At 41.5% G+C, this 15,806-nt stretch overlaps 1 protein-coding gene across 9 annotated transcripts in view; it reads right to left on the reverse strand.

Moving 5' to 3' along the window:
- Nucleotides 1-15,806, reverse strand: part of FAM168A (family with sequence similarity 168 member A) — a 263,583-nt gene that overhangs the window by 217,705 nt on the left and 30,072 nt on the right. For 5 of the 9 annotated variants that reach the window (XM_037840574.1, XM_037840572.1, XM_037840565.1 and 2 more), the window contains 2 exons: nucleotides 1,351-1,536; nucleotides 574-795 (listed from right to left, as the gene is read on the reverse strand). The gene's annotated coding sequence lies outside the window, so the exon portion shown is untranslated. Of the gene's footprint in view, nucleotides 1-573; nucleotides 796-1,350; nucleotides 1,537-3,403; nucleotides 3,453-14,128; nucleotides 14,192-15,806 lie in introns of those variants that run through there. The other 4 variants (XM_037840576.1, XM_037840569.1, XM_037840567.1 and 1 more) reach the window with 3 other exon arrangements.

Raw genomic sequence — 15,806 nt, forward strand, 5'->3', positions numbered from 1 at the left:
CCTTAGCCCCAGCTCCTACCACCTCCATCAGCCTACTCCTGGTCCATCCTAGATTCCCCCCTCCTGAATTAACACCCTATAGGGTCCCGTTCCAACCCTATACATCCCACTCTCTGTTGAAATCTCCCTACTCCCATCCCGGCTCGGACCCCAAGCTGTCAACTGTTCCAGGCCAACCCCAAATCCACCACCTTCATTCAGTCCCCTCCCCCATTAAAGGCCACCCCACTCCAGTCTCATCTCCCACCTCGCCCCAAAGCCATCCCAAATTCCACCCCATCCAATCCCCGCCATCCAACCTCTACGCTCCTATCCCAACTCGGGTCACTCCCCATTAAAAGTCCCCCTCCCTCGTCGCCCCCCCCCAAACCCTGCTTGGGTCCCACCCCCACCCCACCCCCAGTCCGCGCCTGGACAAGTCTCCCCGGCCGGCCCGCCGTTCCAACGCGACCTCAGCCCCCTCCCCCCAACCCGCCCGGGGGCTCTGCAGCCCCCATTCTCATTCTCCCCAGTATCACCCGCCCCGGTTCCGTACGAGCGGACCCGGGAAGGGGGGAGGGGGTATCTCCTCACCAGCGAGCGGCTGCAGGCGAAAACAGAGGCGGCGGCGGCAGACACGGCGATGCCCTTGTCCTTTCTGGCGGCTGCAGCGGCGACGCTCTCGCTCCCTCGCCCGTGTCCAGTAGGGTGGCGGATGGCGCGCAGGGACCTGGAGCCTCCTCCTCAGCGACTCGGCACTGAATCCTCTGCAGTAGCCGCCGAGCAGCCCGACGGGTGGGGGGAGGGGACGCTCGGCTGCGGGCGAGAGAGGCGGAGGCGGAGGGAGGGGGCGGGGGACCGCTGAGAAGGGCGGGGAAGGAGGAGCAGGCGCGGCGCCGCGACACGTCCCACGGTCTCAGCGCGCTAGGACCACAACTCCCGGCATGCCCTGCTCAACCCGCGCGCGGCCCGCTGCTACTGCTGCTCTGGTCACGGACAATAGAATAAAGTCAGCCACCCGCGGGCAACTTTTATAAACGCAAAGAGGACACGTGAAGGATGTCAGGTTGTCTCACAACCGCATATCCAAATGGCGAGCCTCGCGACATGTCCACACAACGCCCCTCCCCATCCCCCGATATCCACCACCGCACGCACAAACACGTATATTTACGGCCGCCCGCCGGACTACATTTCCCAGAATTCCCCGCAGCCTCAGGCCCGCCTTCCGGGTCTTTCTCAGATCAGATACTACAGTTCCCAAGAAGTGTGGCCACTGCGAAATGCTGGGAGATGCAGTTCTTATTTCTTCCTCCATGTTAAGAAAACGAAGTGAAAAAGAGGAAAAAGGGAAGAAATATGTCATCCTACCGAGGACAGGCCCAGATGGGCTAGATGACCTGTGAGTCTTTACTCTCCTCGTCATCCGGTTGACATGTCTCACACCAAGTTTCCTCACTTGATCCCCCGGCAAATCTTAGGACGATACCGCAATTTGAATCCAAATGCAAAAAGGGTATACTTCTTGACCCAGCTCCATTACTTTTAAGAATTTACCTTAAAAAGAAAATCGAACAATTTGGAAAAATGATTGGACAAAATTGTTATTTGAGGTTGTTGACTGTAGGGGAGCAAATGTAAATGTCCAGCAGTAGGGTTAAATTACGATATATACATACACTGAAGTACTAAGCAGCCATTAAAAATGATGGTATAGATCTATTTATTGATATGAAAAGTTTATTCACAATTTACTCTCAAGGGAAAATTGATTACAAACTAGTATATTTAGAAGGGTCCAATTGATGCAAAGTTTGAAACAATATTCTATAAACATAGAGTTCAGGAAAGAGGTTCCCCAAAATATTATGGGTGATTGTCTTGGAGGGAAGGTGTCAGATTTCAAGTAATTTTTATTTTCATGTTGTCGGAATTGTTTAAAAGGGGCTCATTTTTTTTTTTAAGCTGTAAGTCTAGTTTGAAAAAATATACTTTCAAAATCTAAAGCAAAATCTTTACTGCCTAAAAGTTTTCTGTTATCATCAGCAATGTTCCAGGTCTATGCCTGTCTGGTTTTTCTGTGAGCTCAACAGTTCCACTATTGAAACAAATAATGGTGGTCAATATGTTCAAAAGAAAATTAAGTTAGTAGGGAGAATTTTCCTTCTGGCACCTGTGTGTGCATATTTCCTAGAATAAAGTATCAGATGATCTCTGATTTAGCATAAATCACATATTCAATTACAGTGTTTTCAATTTTATATGTATTTCTTGCTGGTCTGCGAGGAACACCAGGATATTCGAGCTCCACTACCCAGACCACTAGGGAACCCAGGGACCTACAGGAGAAAGTCCAGATTACCTAGAAGATAACTGAGCCCATCCTACAGCAGCCTATCTCTCCAGCTTTGTCCCACCTCACTCCATTTACTCTCCTACCCTCAGGACTTATTTTACCCAAATACATCAGGCACTGTCTTTTTCAAACTGCCTGACTCTTTTTTCATCCTATTCTTCCAGCCTTAAAATCCTAACCCCTCTGCTTCCTTTTCTGAGCATAGTTAGAAGAGTGTTGTGTGATGGACAAGTCCCTTCCCCTATCTAAGTGTGGTATTGACCATCTTCTCTTCTAAACCCTGACTCTATTTCTCCTCCTTTTTCCCACTTTTCCCAGCAGAGAAAGTGGGGCCTGGGAGGTCAAAATTAGAAGGGTGCTGATCTGCCCAGGGAATAAAACAGTATCTGAATTAGAGGAATAGGAATGAGGAAGCTTTATGAACTACATAAATCAGACCTTGCCATGAAAATGCTGGGAGAGTTTGACTAAGTCTTAACTTTTCTGAACTTCAACATCCACATCTATAAAAAGGAAGGAATGATTTCCAGTAAGACAATAGGTATGAAAGTGCTTGGAAGACTGTAAAGTACCACTTATTGTCCAGACCCTTTTTCTAATTTTAGAATTATCTCTCCAAATCTCTGCCAAGTCAAGGCATGTAAACTTTTTACTCAGAATTATAGCAACATTAACGAATTCCATTAAGAAAGTAATTAAGAAATTAACAACTTGAAACCAGTTTAATTCCTTGACAAATTTTCTATAGAAAGTTAAGCAAGTTCAAACTTTATATTTTTTTATATTGAATTTTCATCAAGATATATGTTCTCTCTAAATTATACAAGAATGACTCTATTCATCAGACAATTATTGTCTTTATCGAATTTTTTTAGATTTTTTTATTTTTTATTTTGAAATAATTTCAAACTTCAGGACAGTTGCAAAAATAATACAAACCCCATACAGAGGACTCCAGCTTATCTCCACTCTCTCAGATACCCAGATCCACCAATTTTAACATTTTGCCATCTTTGCTGTGTCATTCTATCACATATCTATCTATCTATCTGTCTATCTATCTCTTACCTTCGGAACATGTGAGAGCCGGTTACACACTTCGTACTCCTTCAACACATAACACTTCCATGTACATTCCCTACAAACTAAGATAACCACTTATGTAATCACTTTAAGTGCAGTTATCAAGTTCAAGAAGTTTAACTTAGTATGAAGCTTAAATTCTATATTGCAGTTTTTCCTTATGTCCCAGTAATATCCTTTTGTGCTTTTTCTCCTTCATTCTTAGATCCCATCCAGGATCATGTATTGCATTTAATTGTCATTATATCTGTACTTTATCTTTATTTCATTGTTTTTAAATTTCGGAAACATATGTACAACACAAATCTTCCCACCCCATACCCTCCCAAGCATACTATTCAGTGTGATTAATCACATTCACAATGTTGCAGTACCCTCACCACCATCATTACTAGAACTTTCCCTTCACCCCAAACAGAAATCCAACACTCATTTTACTTTAATCCAGTGCCCTCACCCCCACCCCTGATGACCTGTACTATACTTCTGTGTCTGTGAGTTGCATATTCTCTGATATTTCTTTGTGGGACATAAAATTCACATCTTAAATCTATAGCAACCTCGTTTGCCTTGATACCTACTTAATTTTAATAGCATATATGAACCATGTTCCTATACTCTCCATCCCCCCACCTTTAAGAGTTCTTTTCACAAATTACATGTTTATACATTAAGAGTCCAAAACCATTGACTTTTCATTACATTTTTTGCATTTGCCATTTAGATCCTGTAGGAATTAAAAAGTGGAGTTAGAAGCCAAAAATACAATACTATTGGCATTTATATTTACCCTGTCATTACCCTTACCAGAGATGTTTGTTTTTTCTTGTGGCATCCATCTGTTGTCTATTGTCCTTTCCTTTCAACCTGTAGAACTCTCTTCAGCATCTCTTATGGAGCCGGTCTAGTGGTGACACACTCCCTCAGATTTGTTTATCTGGGAATGTCTCAAACTGTCCCTCATTTTTGAAAGAGTTTTGCCAGAGAGAGAATTCTTGTTGGCGATTTTTTGCTTTCAGCACTTTAAATATGTCATCCCACTGCCTTCTTACCTTCAGGGTTTCTGATGAGAAATCAGCACTTAATCATATTGAGGCTCCCTTGTACGTGACACACTGCTTCTGTCTTGTGGCTTTCAGAATTCTCTGTCTTTGGCATTTGACAGTTTGATTATAACATGGTGCGACATGAGTCTATTTGGGTTTATCCTTTCTGGATTTCATGGAGCGTCTTCAGCGTGTACATCATATCTGTCGTACAATTTGGGAAGTTTCTGCCATTATTTCTTTGAATATTCTCTCTGCCCCTTTCTCTCTTTCTTCTTCTGAGAACCCCCACAATGCAGATATTGGTGTGTTTGACGGTGTCCCACAGGTTCCTCAGGCTCTCTTCACTTTTCTTGATTCTTCCTTCTGCTCTTCAGACTGGATTGTCTTATCTTCAAGTTCACAGATTATTTCTTCTGCCAGCTCCAATTGTTATTGAACCCCTCTAGGGAATTTTTAATGTCTGTTATTGTGGGCTTCAGCTGTTTGGTTCCTTTATCATAATTTCCATTTCTCTATTGATATTCTCTTTGTGCCTATCAGTTGTTTTACTAATTTCCTTTAGGTCTTTGTCCATATTTTCTTTTAGCACTTTGAGCATCTTTAAGACTTTTTTGTTTAATGTCTTTGTCTGGTATGTCCCAGGTCTGGTCCTCCTCCTTGATGGTTGCCAATGCTTTAATTTATCCTTGGTATATGCCTTCTCTTCCTGTTTCTTTGTATGTCTTGTAATCTTTTGTTGAAACCTAGACAATTTGATATTTTAATGTGTCTATTGCTGGGATTTAGACTCTGAAGCATCTGTTCCTTAAGCTTGTATCCAGTTAGTATTATGATAGAGCTTTCCTTGAATGCCAGGAGCTAACAGAAAAAAAATTTTAAAAAGAAAAACAGAAAACACCTTTCCTAATCTTCACAGATTGACCTGTTCAAGTGCTCTCCTTCAGGGCTTATTGATACAATGAGTTTAGAGAATAGCTCCAAGCCTAAGTGTAAGGATCTCCCTGGTCCTTTCTGCACATGTGTCTTGTCTCGGGCATGCATGTTTGGCCCTAGGAATTTCCCCATTTACACGTCTCCTCTTGGTCCCAAGCACAACACTATCTGTCCCACAGCCAAGAATCTCTTGCCCCAGTCAGCCACTTTATTGCTGTGCATTCTGTAGGAGAGCTCTGAGAGCCACCTTCTAAATGCAGGGCAAGATCCAGGACAGTGAGTGTCCCTCTGGCCACCAACAAACAGATTAGTCCATACATATATGCTCCCAGTATGTACATAAGGGTTACTCTGCTCCCTCCAGAACCAGGACCAGGGATCTAGACTGGGAGCATGGGCAGGCTCTGTGTTGAGCTAGTGATGTTTTTTGTTCTTTTTGGTTTTTCTTTTTTTCTCTACTTGTTTAATTAGTTTCTTTTCTCCTTCTTCTTTAAGTAGCCTTTCTTTTAAATTAAATTCAGTTTTATCGAGATATATTCACATACCATACATTCATCCATGGTGTACAATCAACTGTTCATATTACCATTGTATAGTTATTCATTATCACCCCAATCTATTTTTGAACATTTCCCTTACACCAGAAAGAATAAGAATAAGAAATAAAAGTAAAAAAGAACACCCAAATCATCCCCCCCCCATCCCACCCTATTTTACATTTAGGTTTTGTCCCCATTTTTCTACTCATCCATCCGAACACTGGATAAAGGGAGTATGATCCACAAGGTTTCCACAATCACACTGTTTCTCCTTGTAAGCTACATTGTTATACAATAGTCTTCAAGAGTCAAGGCTACTGGGTTGAAGTTTGATAGTTTCAGGTATTTACTTCTAGCTATTCCAGTACATTAAAACCAAAAACGGTTATCTATATAGTATGTAAGAATGTCCACCAGAGTGACCTCTCGACTCCATTTGAAATCTCTCAGCCAGTGAAAATGTTTCATTTCCTTTCCCATCCCCCTTTTGGTCAAGAAGATGTTTTCAGTCCCATGATGCCAGGTCCAGATTCATCCCCAGGAGTCACATCCTGCGTTGTCAGGGAGATTTACACCCCTGGGAGTCAGGTCCCACATAGCAGGGAGGGCAGTGAGTTCACCTGCTGAGCTAGCTTAGCTAGAGAGAGGGGGCCACATCTCAGCAACAAAGAGGTACATTCCAGTTTGCTAATGTTGCCTTTTCGCAAAACACCAGAAATGGATCGGCTTTATAAAGGGGGTTTATTTGGTTACAAAATTACACTCTTAAGGCCATAAAGTGTCCAACAATTGGGTACCTTCACTGGAGGATGGCCAATGGGGTCTGGAAAACCTCTGTTGTCTGAGAAGGCACGTGGCTGGCGACTGCTCCAGAGTTCTGATTTCGAAATGGCTTTCTCCCAGGACATTCCTCTCTAGGCTGCAGCTCCTCAAAAATGTCACTCTTGGTTGCTCTTGGGGTGTTTGTCTTCTCTTAGCTTCTCTGGAGCAGAAGTCTGCTTTCAAAGGCTGTCTCCAAAATGTTGCTCTGTAAGCTGCAGCTCCTCTCTCAGCTCCTGTGCATTCCTCAAAGTGTCCCTCTTGGCTGAAGCAAGCTCGCTCCTTCTGTCTGAGCTTGTATAGTGCTCTAGTAAACTAATCAAGGCCCATGCTGAATGGGCAGGTTCACACCTCCATGGAAATTATCTAATCAGAGTTATAACCTACAGTTGGGTGTGTTGCAGCTCCATGGAAACACTCAAAGAATCACAGTCTAATCAACACTAATACATCTGCCCACACAAGATTACATCAAAGATAATGGCATTTGGGGGGACATAATACATTCAAACTGGCACAGGGGGAGACTCTTAGGCACAATTATAAGCAGGTTTAGTCTCTCCTTTGTAGTAACGAAATTCATAAGGGCAAGCCCCAAGATAGAGGGCTCGGCATACCAAGCTGTAAGTCCTCAATGTTTGTGAGAACATCAGCAACAATCCAGGTGAGGAAGTCCAACACTTCCGTATTTTCCCCTAGCTCCTCAGGGGGCCCTGCATATATATTTTTATTCTCTGCCCAAATTATTAAGCAGCCTTTTTCTTGAACAGGCACTCACCCTGTTACTGCAATCCTTTAACTGTTTTCTAGAGCTTTGAGAAAGATATTTCTGCCACTTCTTGCTAATTGTCCAAAGCTCTGCAGATAGACAGAGCCCTGAAGCTTGTCACACCACCAACTTGGTCAGGGAGGTGTGTCTTTATCTAATTTTAGTGATTATTGCTTCAGTCATTATGAAACTTCTTTGCTAGTCATTATTTCCACTAAGTCCATCTTTTCCTGGGAGCAATTTTTAGCCATTGTCGGTGTTATTTTGGGTTGATTATTTCTTAGTGGAATTTTCCCAGGGGTCAACTTTCAATGTTACCAACAAAAATGGGATTATTCTGTTTCTTTTCCATCCATAATAAATTTATCACATGTGGTTTATGCTATTGTCAGTTTTATTTTGTATTGATTATTTTATTTCTAACCACTAATTTTTTTTCTGCAACTCCATCAGAACAAACTCAGGGTCAAAATGACAGTATCAAAACATGGTTCTTTTCCTGTTACTATCTGATTAACTCAAACCGTGGAATGTTTGAGTTAACCCCAATTATGTTAATAGATTGCTTTGAGGATGCTCTCATGCACATGCATACTACCCCCCTACACACACACACACACACACACACACACACACACACATACACATCTGCAAGCATTCCTTTGGGAGACTTGGCTCACATGTTTTGGCTGGAGTATTATTTTAAGAATTGCTTTGGAATCACAGGAAAAATTATGTTACATTAGAGGCCATATTAGGAGAACTGAACTTTAATGGGCTGGGTACTGTGCTGGTGCCTAAGATCCACTATCTCATTAAATCCTTAATCCTAAATTTCCTTCTGTTCTGGTTTGCTAATGCTGCTGTTATGCAAAATACCAGAAATGGATTGGCTTTTATAAACGGGTATTATTTGGTAACAAAGTTAGAGTTCTCCAGCCATAAAAGTGTCCAAATCAAGGTAAACATGAGTATATCATCACTGAAGAAGGGCCATTGGTGTCCAGAAAACCTCTGTTAGCTTGGAAGGCACATGGCTGGCATCCACTTGCTCCCAGGTTGCATTTCAAAATGGCATTCTCTAAAATGTCTCTGCATCAGCTTCTTGGAGCAAACTCTAAGCTAGTATCTCCAAAGAAGCAGCAAAAGTCTGCTTTCAGTGGCCATCTCAAAAATGTGTACCTAAGCTGCAGCAGCACTGAGCTCCTTCTGTCTGAGCTTTTATAGGGCTCCATTAAACTAATCAAGACCCACACTGAATGGGCAGGCCATACCTCCACAGAAATAATCTAATCAAAGGTATTACCCCCAGTTGGGTGGGTCACATCTCCATGGAAACAACCTAATCCAAAGATTCCAACCTAATCAACACTAATACATCTGCCCCCACAGATTGGATTAAAGATCATGGCTTTTTGTGGGGAACATAACATATCCAAACTGACACATCTTCGCACGCCCATTTTATAGTAACAGAAATTGAAGCCCAGAGAGAGGAAGGGATTGGCAATTAGAATTAGAAACCAAGCCTGGTTTAATTCTTAGTGTAATTCTCTATTAGTACAATGTGAATGATTATAAGTATCAAAGTTATCTAATTTAATTTTTAAACTTTTGCAATCATCTTGGAAAATTATATATAATTTTTCAATTTAGCTAAAATATAATACAATTAAGAGAAATCACATGAATATAAACAAAGCATTCTTCAAAGAGTTCTGTGTGACAGCAAATGAGGCAAGGAGTGTGGAAATGTTTTATAAATGCCTCAACACTGGGCAAATAAAGTTACTGCCATTTGTGCTGAAGGTTGTTATATAAACCTGTTATGCCAACTTGTTAGAGTGCTAGAAAGCTAATAACAAACTACCAGTGTTCACTAGAAGGGCATCAAATTCCCATCCTAATATTTAATTTAATAGCCAATATTAAAGGAATAAAATTGCTACATCCTACCTATCTTTCCAGACCCACTACAGACATCAGGAAGCTTCTCCTGACACACTGGCTAGGTTAGGGGTCTGCTCTGGGTTCCCACAGCCCTGCTCACACTGTATAGTCACTGTCTATTTAGTACCCTTGAGGAAAGGGACCACGGTGGTCTGGTTTCTCTCTATCACCCAGCACTCGCTCCAGCCCAGGGCTTCTCACAGGGTAGAGGTTTAATAAATCGTACATATTTAATAAAGTTAAGGACAAAAGTAAATCACAGATGAATCTGTATGAACTATTCCAGCTACCGAAGCTCCTGTACAGCAGCAGCAGTGTAAGGAAAGATCCTTGATGACCTGAGTTCAAATCCTGCCTTGGCCACCTTCTAGCTGGGCCTTCTCAGTCAACTCACTCCCCTTCTTGTGCCTGTTTCCTCACCTGTAAAGCGGCCGACCTTGCAGACCTCCCAGGGCCAATTAAAGAGTTAACTAAGGTAATCTATGCTTTGATGCTATGAAGAGCTGACAGAGGTGATGGTTATTATTGACAAAAACCAGGAGAGAATTTGGAGGGAAGGCATTGGCATTTAAGTTTAGGAGGATCCTTTTCATAAAGCTACTCAATGTCATACTTAAAAAAGTCTACCAATTAAGCTGGAAACCCAAATAATCAGCAAATATTTTAAGTCCTCCAAATAGACTCAAAGGGGGCCTGTTTTGGTAAATGTTTACCAATTCCATTTAATTTGTCATTTCTAATAGCAGCTATGGAAACTTGATGTTACCACCATTGTCTTTGAATCTGTCTTTTCTCTTTTTAACTCTTATTGCATTTTTAGTTCTTGCTTTGTCTCCTGGGACGGCCAACCTTTCTAAGTAGTCTGAAGAAGTCTACTGTCATACAAAGACATGGGGAGGACAGACCTGGGTTCATATCCCAGTTCAGTCACTTACAGACTGTGACCTTGGGAAAATCATTTCTCCTTCCTGGACCTCCATGTCCTTAATTGTAAGATGTAGCTAATAGTATCTCCCTCATGGGGTTGAAATGAATTAATTCGTAGAAAACGCAGTATCTGATCTAGTTGTTTCATAATTTTACCTAGTCCAGAGAGCAGGAGAGTGTTCTGTTTTGTTTTGTTTTGTTCTGAGTGAGTAGTATTTGGATGTTAGGTTAGGGAGGAGGGAGAGGGCAGATCATTTTCACTTCAGCTCAAACATGAGAAAGCCATCCAGAAAAAAGGGTTAAGGACAAAGGGGCTTCTATACCCAGAAGAGCTGAGGTTCCTCAGGCTGGGGTCTGTGGACCCCCATGGAAGGGATGGGCAGCATTGGATACTTATTCATCATTCATTCAGCATAAGGTACTGACTCCAGGTTCTTTGCTGGTTTCAGAGGCCCATGGCTGAACTGAACATGATCTTGTCCTCAAGGAGCTCATAGTCTCGGGGAATACAGTGACAGGTAAACAGACAGTTACATCCCATCCCAGTGTAGTCAGTGCCATGGTGGAAGAAAGGGAAGGGCTGTGGGAGCCCAGAGTGGGATACCTAACCCAGGCCAAGGGGTCAAGTGTAAGCCCAGTATTGCCACCTGCAAATTCTCCTCAAGATACTATAAGCTCCATGAGGACCAAGATTTTTATTTATTTTGTTTCTTGCTAGAACAGTAAACTTTACTTACAGTAAACTATACTTTCGTTGTTGTTGTTTAATGCTAGAACAGTGCCAGGCACATAGTAATCAGTAATATTTGTCTAGTGAATGAACACTAATTAAGTCACATTGCACAGGACCTCCTGCCCTAACAAACACCCCACCCCCCACCAAGTATGATCTCACATCCGTTTATGCATTCATTCATTCAAACTTGTACTCAATACCCTCCATTTGCCAAATGCCGTGCTTGGTTCTGAGGTTCTAAGTGGTGAGCCAAACAATAAGGTCCCTGCCCTCGTGAAACTTACAGTCTAAGGGAGAACTAGAGACAGAACAGTTCCCTGCATAACCCCCATGCTTCTGGTCCAGTTCCCCTGTGACCCGTAGATTTCCCCTTAGCTCAGCCTCAAGCTCCAGCACAGCACCAGATGCCTTTCAGAAGGAGTTCTCTTCCCTGCCCTGCGCTCTCCACAGTCACCTCAGCCCCAAGGCAATCAAAACTCTTGTACCTAGAGTTTCACCAAGGCCCTCTTCCATCTTCTGTCTTGGCCCTGCCAACCTCCTCTATCAAGGATCACCAGCAAAGCAAGCCCCTTGCTCTGCCAATTGCACAGCAACTCCTGCAATGGCTGCCCAGGGGTAGAAATGAGATGGGGTGGTGATGGTGGGGCAGGCAAAGGGTCACACTGGCCCTCCAGTCATCAAATTCCATTCTGGACCAGTTCCTCTGGGGAAGTTTACCGAAGAAGAGACCCTTGAATTATACCTCGAAGGATGAGGAGAAATGCAGCGGACATTGGTGGAGCCTGTGGGGAGCAGCAACCTCTCAGAAACATCACCCGAGTTCAGGAAGACTTAACTCAGGGAATCTCGACCTTTGTTGTGCTGTGCAGTCTGGTGAAGCCTATGAACCCCTTTTCAACATAATGATTTTTAAATGTATAATGTAACATAAAAATACATGGGATTAGAAAAGAAATTAATTATATTCAATATAATTAACAAATGTTTTAAAATGTGATATAATAATATAAATGTTTATTAACAAATTAAGTAACAAGATCTAATTGCCAGTTTTATTACTGCTGTAATTTCAAAGTAGTAATGAGTGCAAACAATATTTTGAGATATCTGCAACAACTGTAATTTGATATGAAAACATCTATGATTTCTGTTGATGACAGAGTCACTGGGACTGTGGCACTGCTATTATTACTGCAGTTTGTTGCCTGTATTCAAAATTGGAGGAAAGACTAAATTTCTGCCCATGTTAATTAATATAAATATATAACTTTCCCATCCAAGATCACAGACCCCCTGAATTCTTTCCATGGACTCTAAAAATAGGCCCTAGATAAAGAACCCTTCTCAAAATTAATTGGAGCAAAGATGGAATATTTGAGAAGGGATGACAAAGATTGGGGACTGCATCTACAACAATAATTTTTAATAAAGTGTGTGGTTGAAGAGGTAGTAGATGCAGTTTGCAGAGACTAAAGATTCAGATAAAACTGATTTCCAGTCCTTCTTCCTACACTTCCCACCACCATCCCCAGCTGTGTGACCTTAGGCAAGTCCTTTTATTTTTCTGCAAAATGTAGATATTCACACATATCTCATAGGATTGTCATGAGAGTGCAATGTACATTTCTCCTCAAACCTAAAGCTCTATACAGAGGCAAAGGTTTTGTGTTTTGTTTTGTTTTATGAAGGAGGTAAGCTCAGGAGAGGTTAGCAGGAGGCACTTGTGGAAGGCAGGGATGGATGGAACAGAGTGGACAAGGTCAGAAGGAGGGGAGGTTGTCTTAGAAGGATGGAGCAATCTTAAAGTTACTCGGAGAATACACTCAGTAAGCAAAACAGTACTGAGAGAGCAGGACTGAGGCAGAAGAATCTCTAGGAGGGAAAAGCCTAGAATTCAGGGCACTCCCAAAGGCAGCTCTGCCCAAATACCTGTGGCCTACTGTGTTGCTGTTTTTATTATTGTTAATGAAATCCAACAGATAGAAAAGTGCTGAGGATGGAATAACAACCACTTGGGTACCCACCAGTCAGCTCTTTCAATGCCTAGTGTTTTGCAGTATTACCTCAATTTTTTTAAAATGAAACATTGCAGATGGTGTTGAAAGACCCATGAACCTCCCCCACAGATTCAATATACCTTCTTCCCCCCTTTCCACAGAGGTAACCACTGTCCCAAATTTGGGCTCATCACTGTTTATTTAAACACTTTTTATTATGGAAAAATGTCACACACACAGAAGCAGAGAGAATATGTAATTAACCTCTAAGTACCATCACCCAGCTTCAGCAATTACCAGCTCATAGTCAGTGTTGATTCATCCAAGTATCACCTATTCCCTACCCCTCCCTGCAGGTTATTTTGAAAGAAATGCCAGACATTTTATCTGTAAATATTTTAGCACATATCTCTAAAAGATAAGCAATCTTTTAAAAAAAACATAATCTCAATATCGTTTCACACCTAAAAATTTAACAATTCCTTAATATTATCAAATATGTATAATTTTGTTCCATAGTTGGTTTTTTAATCAAGAATTCAAACAAGACACATACATTGCATTTGGTTGCTATGTTTCTGAAGTCTCTTTTAGTCTATAGGCTCCCCATCTCCCTCATTTATTTCCTTATTTTCCTGTAAAAGTTTCTACACTCTGATTCTGCTCTTTGCATTTCCATGGAGTCCTTTAACATATTCCTCTGTACTCTGTATTTGCTGTAAATTGGTAATTAGTTCAAGACATCTGGTCATATTCAGATTTGATTTTTTGGAAGAAATATTCCTATGTGCCATTGTGTACTTCCATCAAAGGTACATAATGTTATATTGTCTTTCTTTTGAGGGTGTTAGCATCTGTTCCGGTCTGCTAATGCTGCCAGAATGCAAAACACCAGAAGTGGATTGGCTTTTATAAAGGGAGTTTATTTGGTTACAAAGTTACAGACTTAAGGCCATAGGGCGTCCAAGGTAAGGCATCAACAATAGGGTACCTTCACTGAAGAAATGTCATTGGCATCCGGAAAACCTCTGTTAGCTGGGAAGGCACGTGGCTGGCATCTCTTGCTCCCAGGTTGTGTTTCAAAATGGCTTTCTCCAAAATGTCAATGTTCAACAGCTGTTGTATAGTTAGGGTTCTCTAGGGAAACAGAATCAACAAAAGATATTTATAAATATAAGATTTTATAAAAGCATCTCACACAACTGTGGGTATGCACAAGTCCAAATTCCGTAGGGCAGGCAGCAAACTGGCAACTCCAGTGAAGATGTTTGATGAACTCCTCAGGCAGCAAACTGGCAACTTTGATGAACATGCTCGATGAACTCCTCAGGAAATGCTTCACTGATTAGCCAAAGAAGAAGTGAAGGTCCTCTATCTGTCTCACTTAAAAGTCTTCAACTGATTGGATTAAATCCAGCTGATTGAATGCTCTCATTGTGGAAGACATGACCTTTGTTGATGTAATCAGCCACAGCTGCAGCCAATTGACTGATGATTTAATAAACCAGACTTCTGGTTTATTAACCATCCACAAATGTCCTTGCAGTAACAGTTAGGCCAATGCTTGCTTGATCAGACACCTGGACACCATCACCTGGCCAAGTTGACACATGAACCTAACCATCACAGCTGTCTTCCAAAATATCTGTCTTAGCTGCAGCTGCTCCCTGGTCCTTCTGTTTGTAAGCTTTCATTGGGCTCCAGTGAACTAATCAAGACCCACGCTGAATGGGAGGGGCCACACCTCTATGGAAAGATTCAATCAGAGGTTACACTCTAACCAAAGGTGTCACTCACAGTTGAGTGGGTCACATCTCCATGGAAACAGCCTATTCCCAATATCCCACGAGACTAGATTAAAGCATCATGGCTTTTTCTGGGGACATAATATAGCCAAACTGGCACAGCATCCATTGAGGATCATGCCTAGATCCATTAATTCATAAAAGGCTACAAAACGGGAATATTCTAGTGCTGTCATTTCTTCATTTGGTCATTGTAATTTTTCTTCTCATCAACTATTTAGTTACCCTGAAATATATAGCTTGTTCAGAAAAGACTAGGATAAAAGCTTGATTCCATTATCCACCAATTTTCAGAATAATGCATTTGTTCTTAACATTCTCCAAAAGTGACCAGTTTTTGTCATAATCCATAATTATGAATTTGTCATAATCCATAATTATGAATTTATGGATTTAAACCTATTTGAGGTGTTTCATCCATTAACATAATTACTGATTTGCTTGGTCCTACTATATGGCTGTGTGTGTGTGTGTGTGTGTGTGTGTGTGTGTAACTATATATTGTGTGTTTGATACATATTGAATTAATAAAACCAGTATTACTACTAGCAACATGATTACTTACAATAGATAAAATTTTTGCAGTCTTTTTTCTTCTTTATGGATATTCCCCTAGTGATGTTCAGTGAAACTACTACATTTTTAAAAAAAGAATTTATTTTTAATTGTGTTAAGATATACCTAACATAAAAGTCATTTTAACCATTTTAAGTGGCCAATTCTTTAACATTAAGTACATTGCAATACTGTGTAACCTTCACCACTATTTCCATAACATTTTCACCATCCTAAACCAATTCATACTCATTTAGCAGTAACTCCCCATTCTCCCCTCCCCCCACACCTGGTAACCACTATTCTGCT

Source organism: Choloepus didactylus, chromosome 6 (assembly GCF_015220235.1).
Source record: "Choloepus didactylus isolate mChoDid1 chromosome 6, mChoDid1.pri, whole genome shotgun sequence".
Lineage (NCBI taxonomy): Eukaryota > Metazoa > Chordata > Mammalia > Pilosa > Megalonychidae > Choloepus > Choloepus didactylus.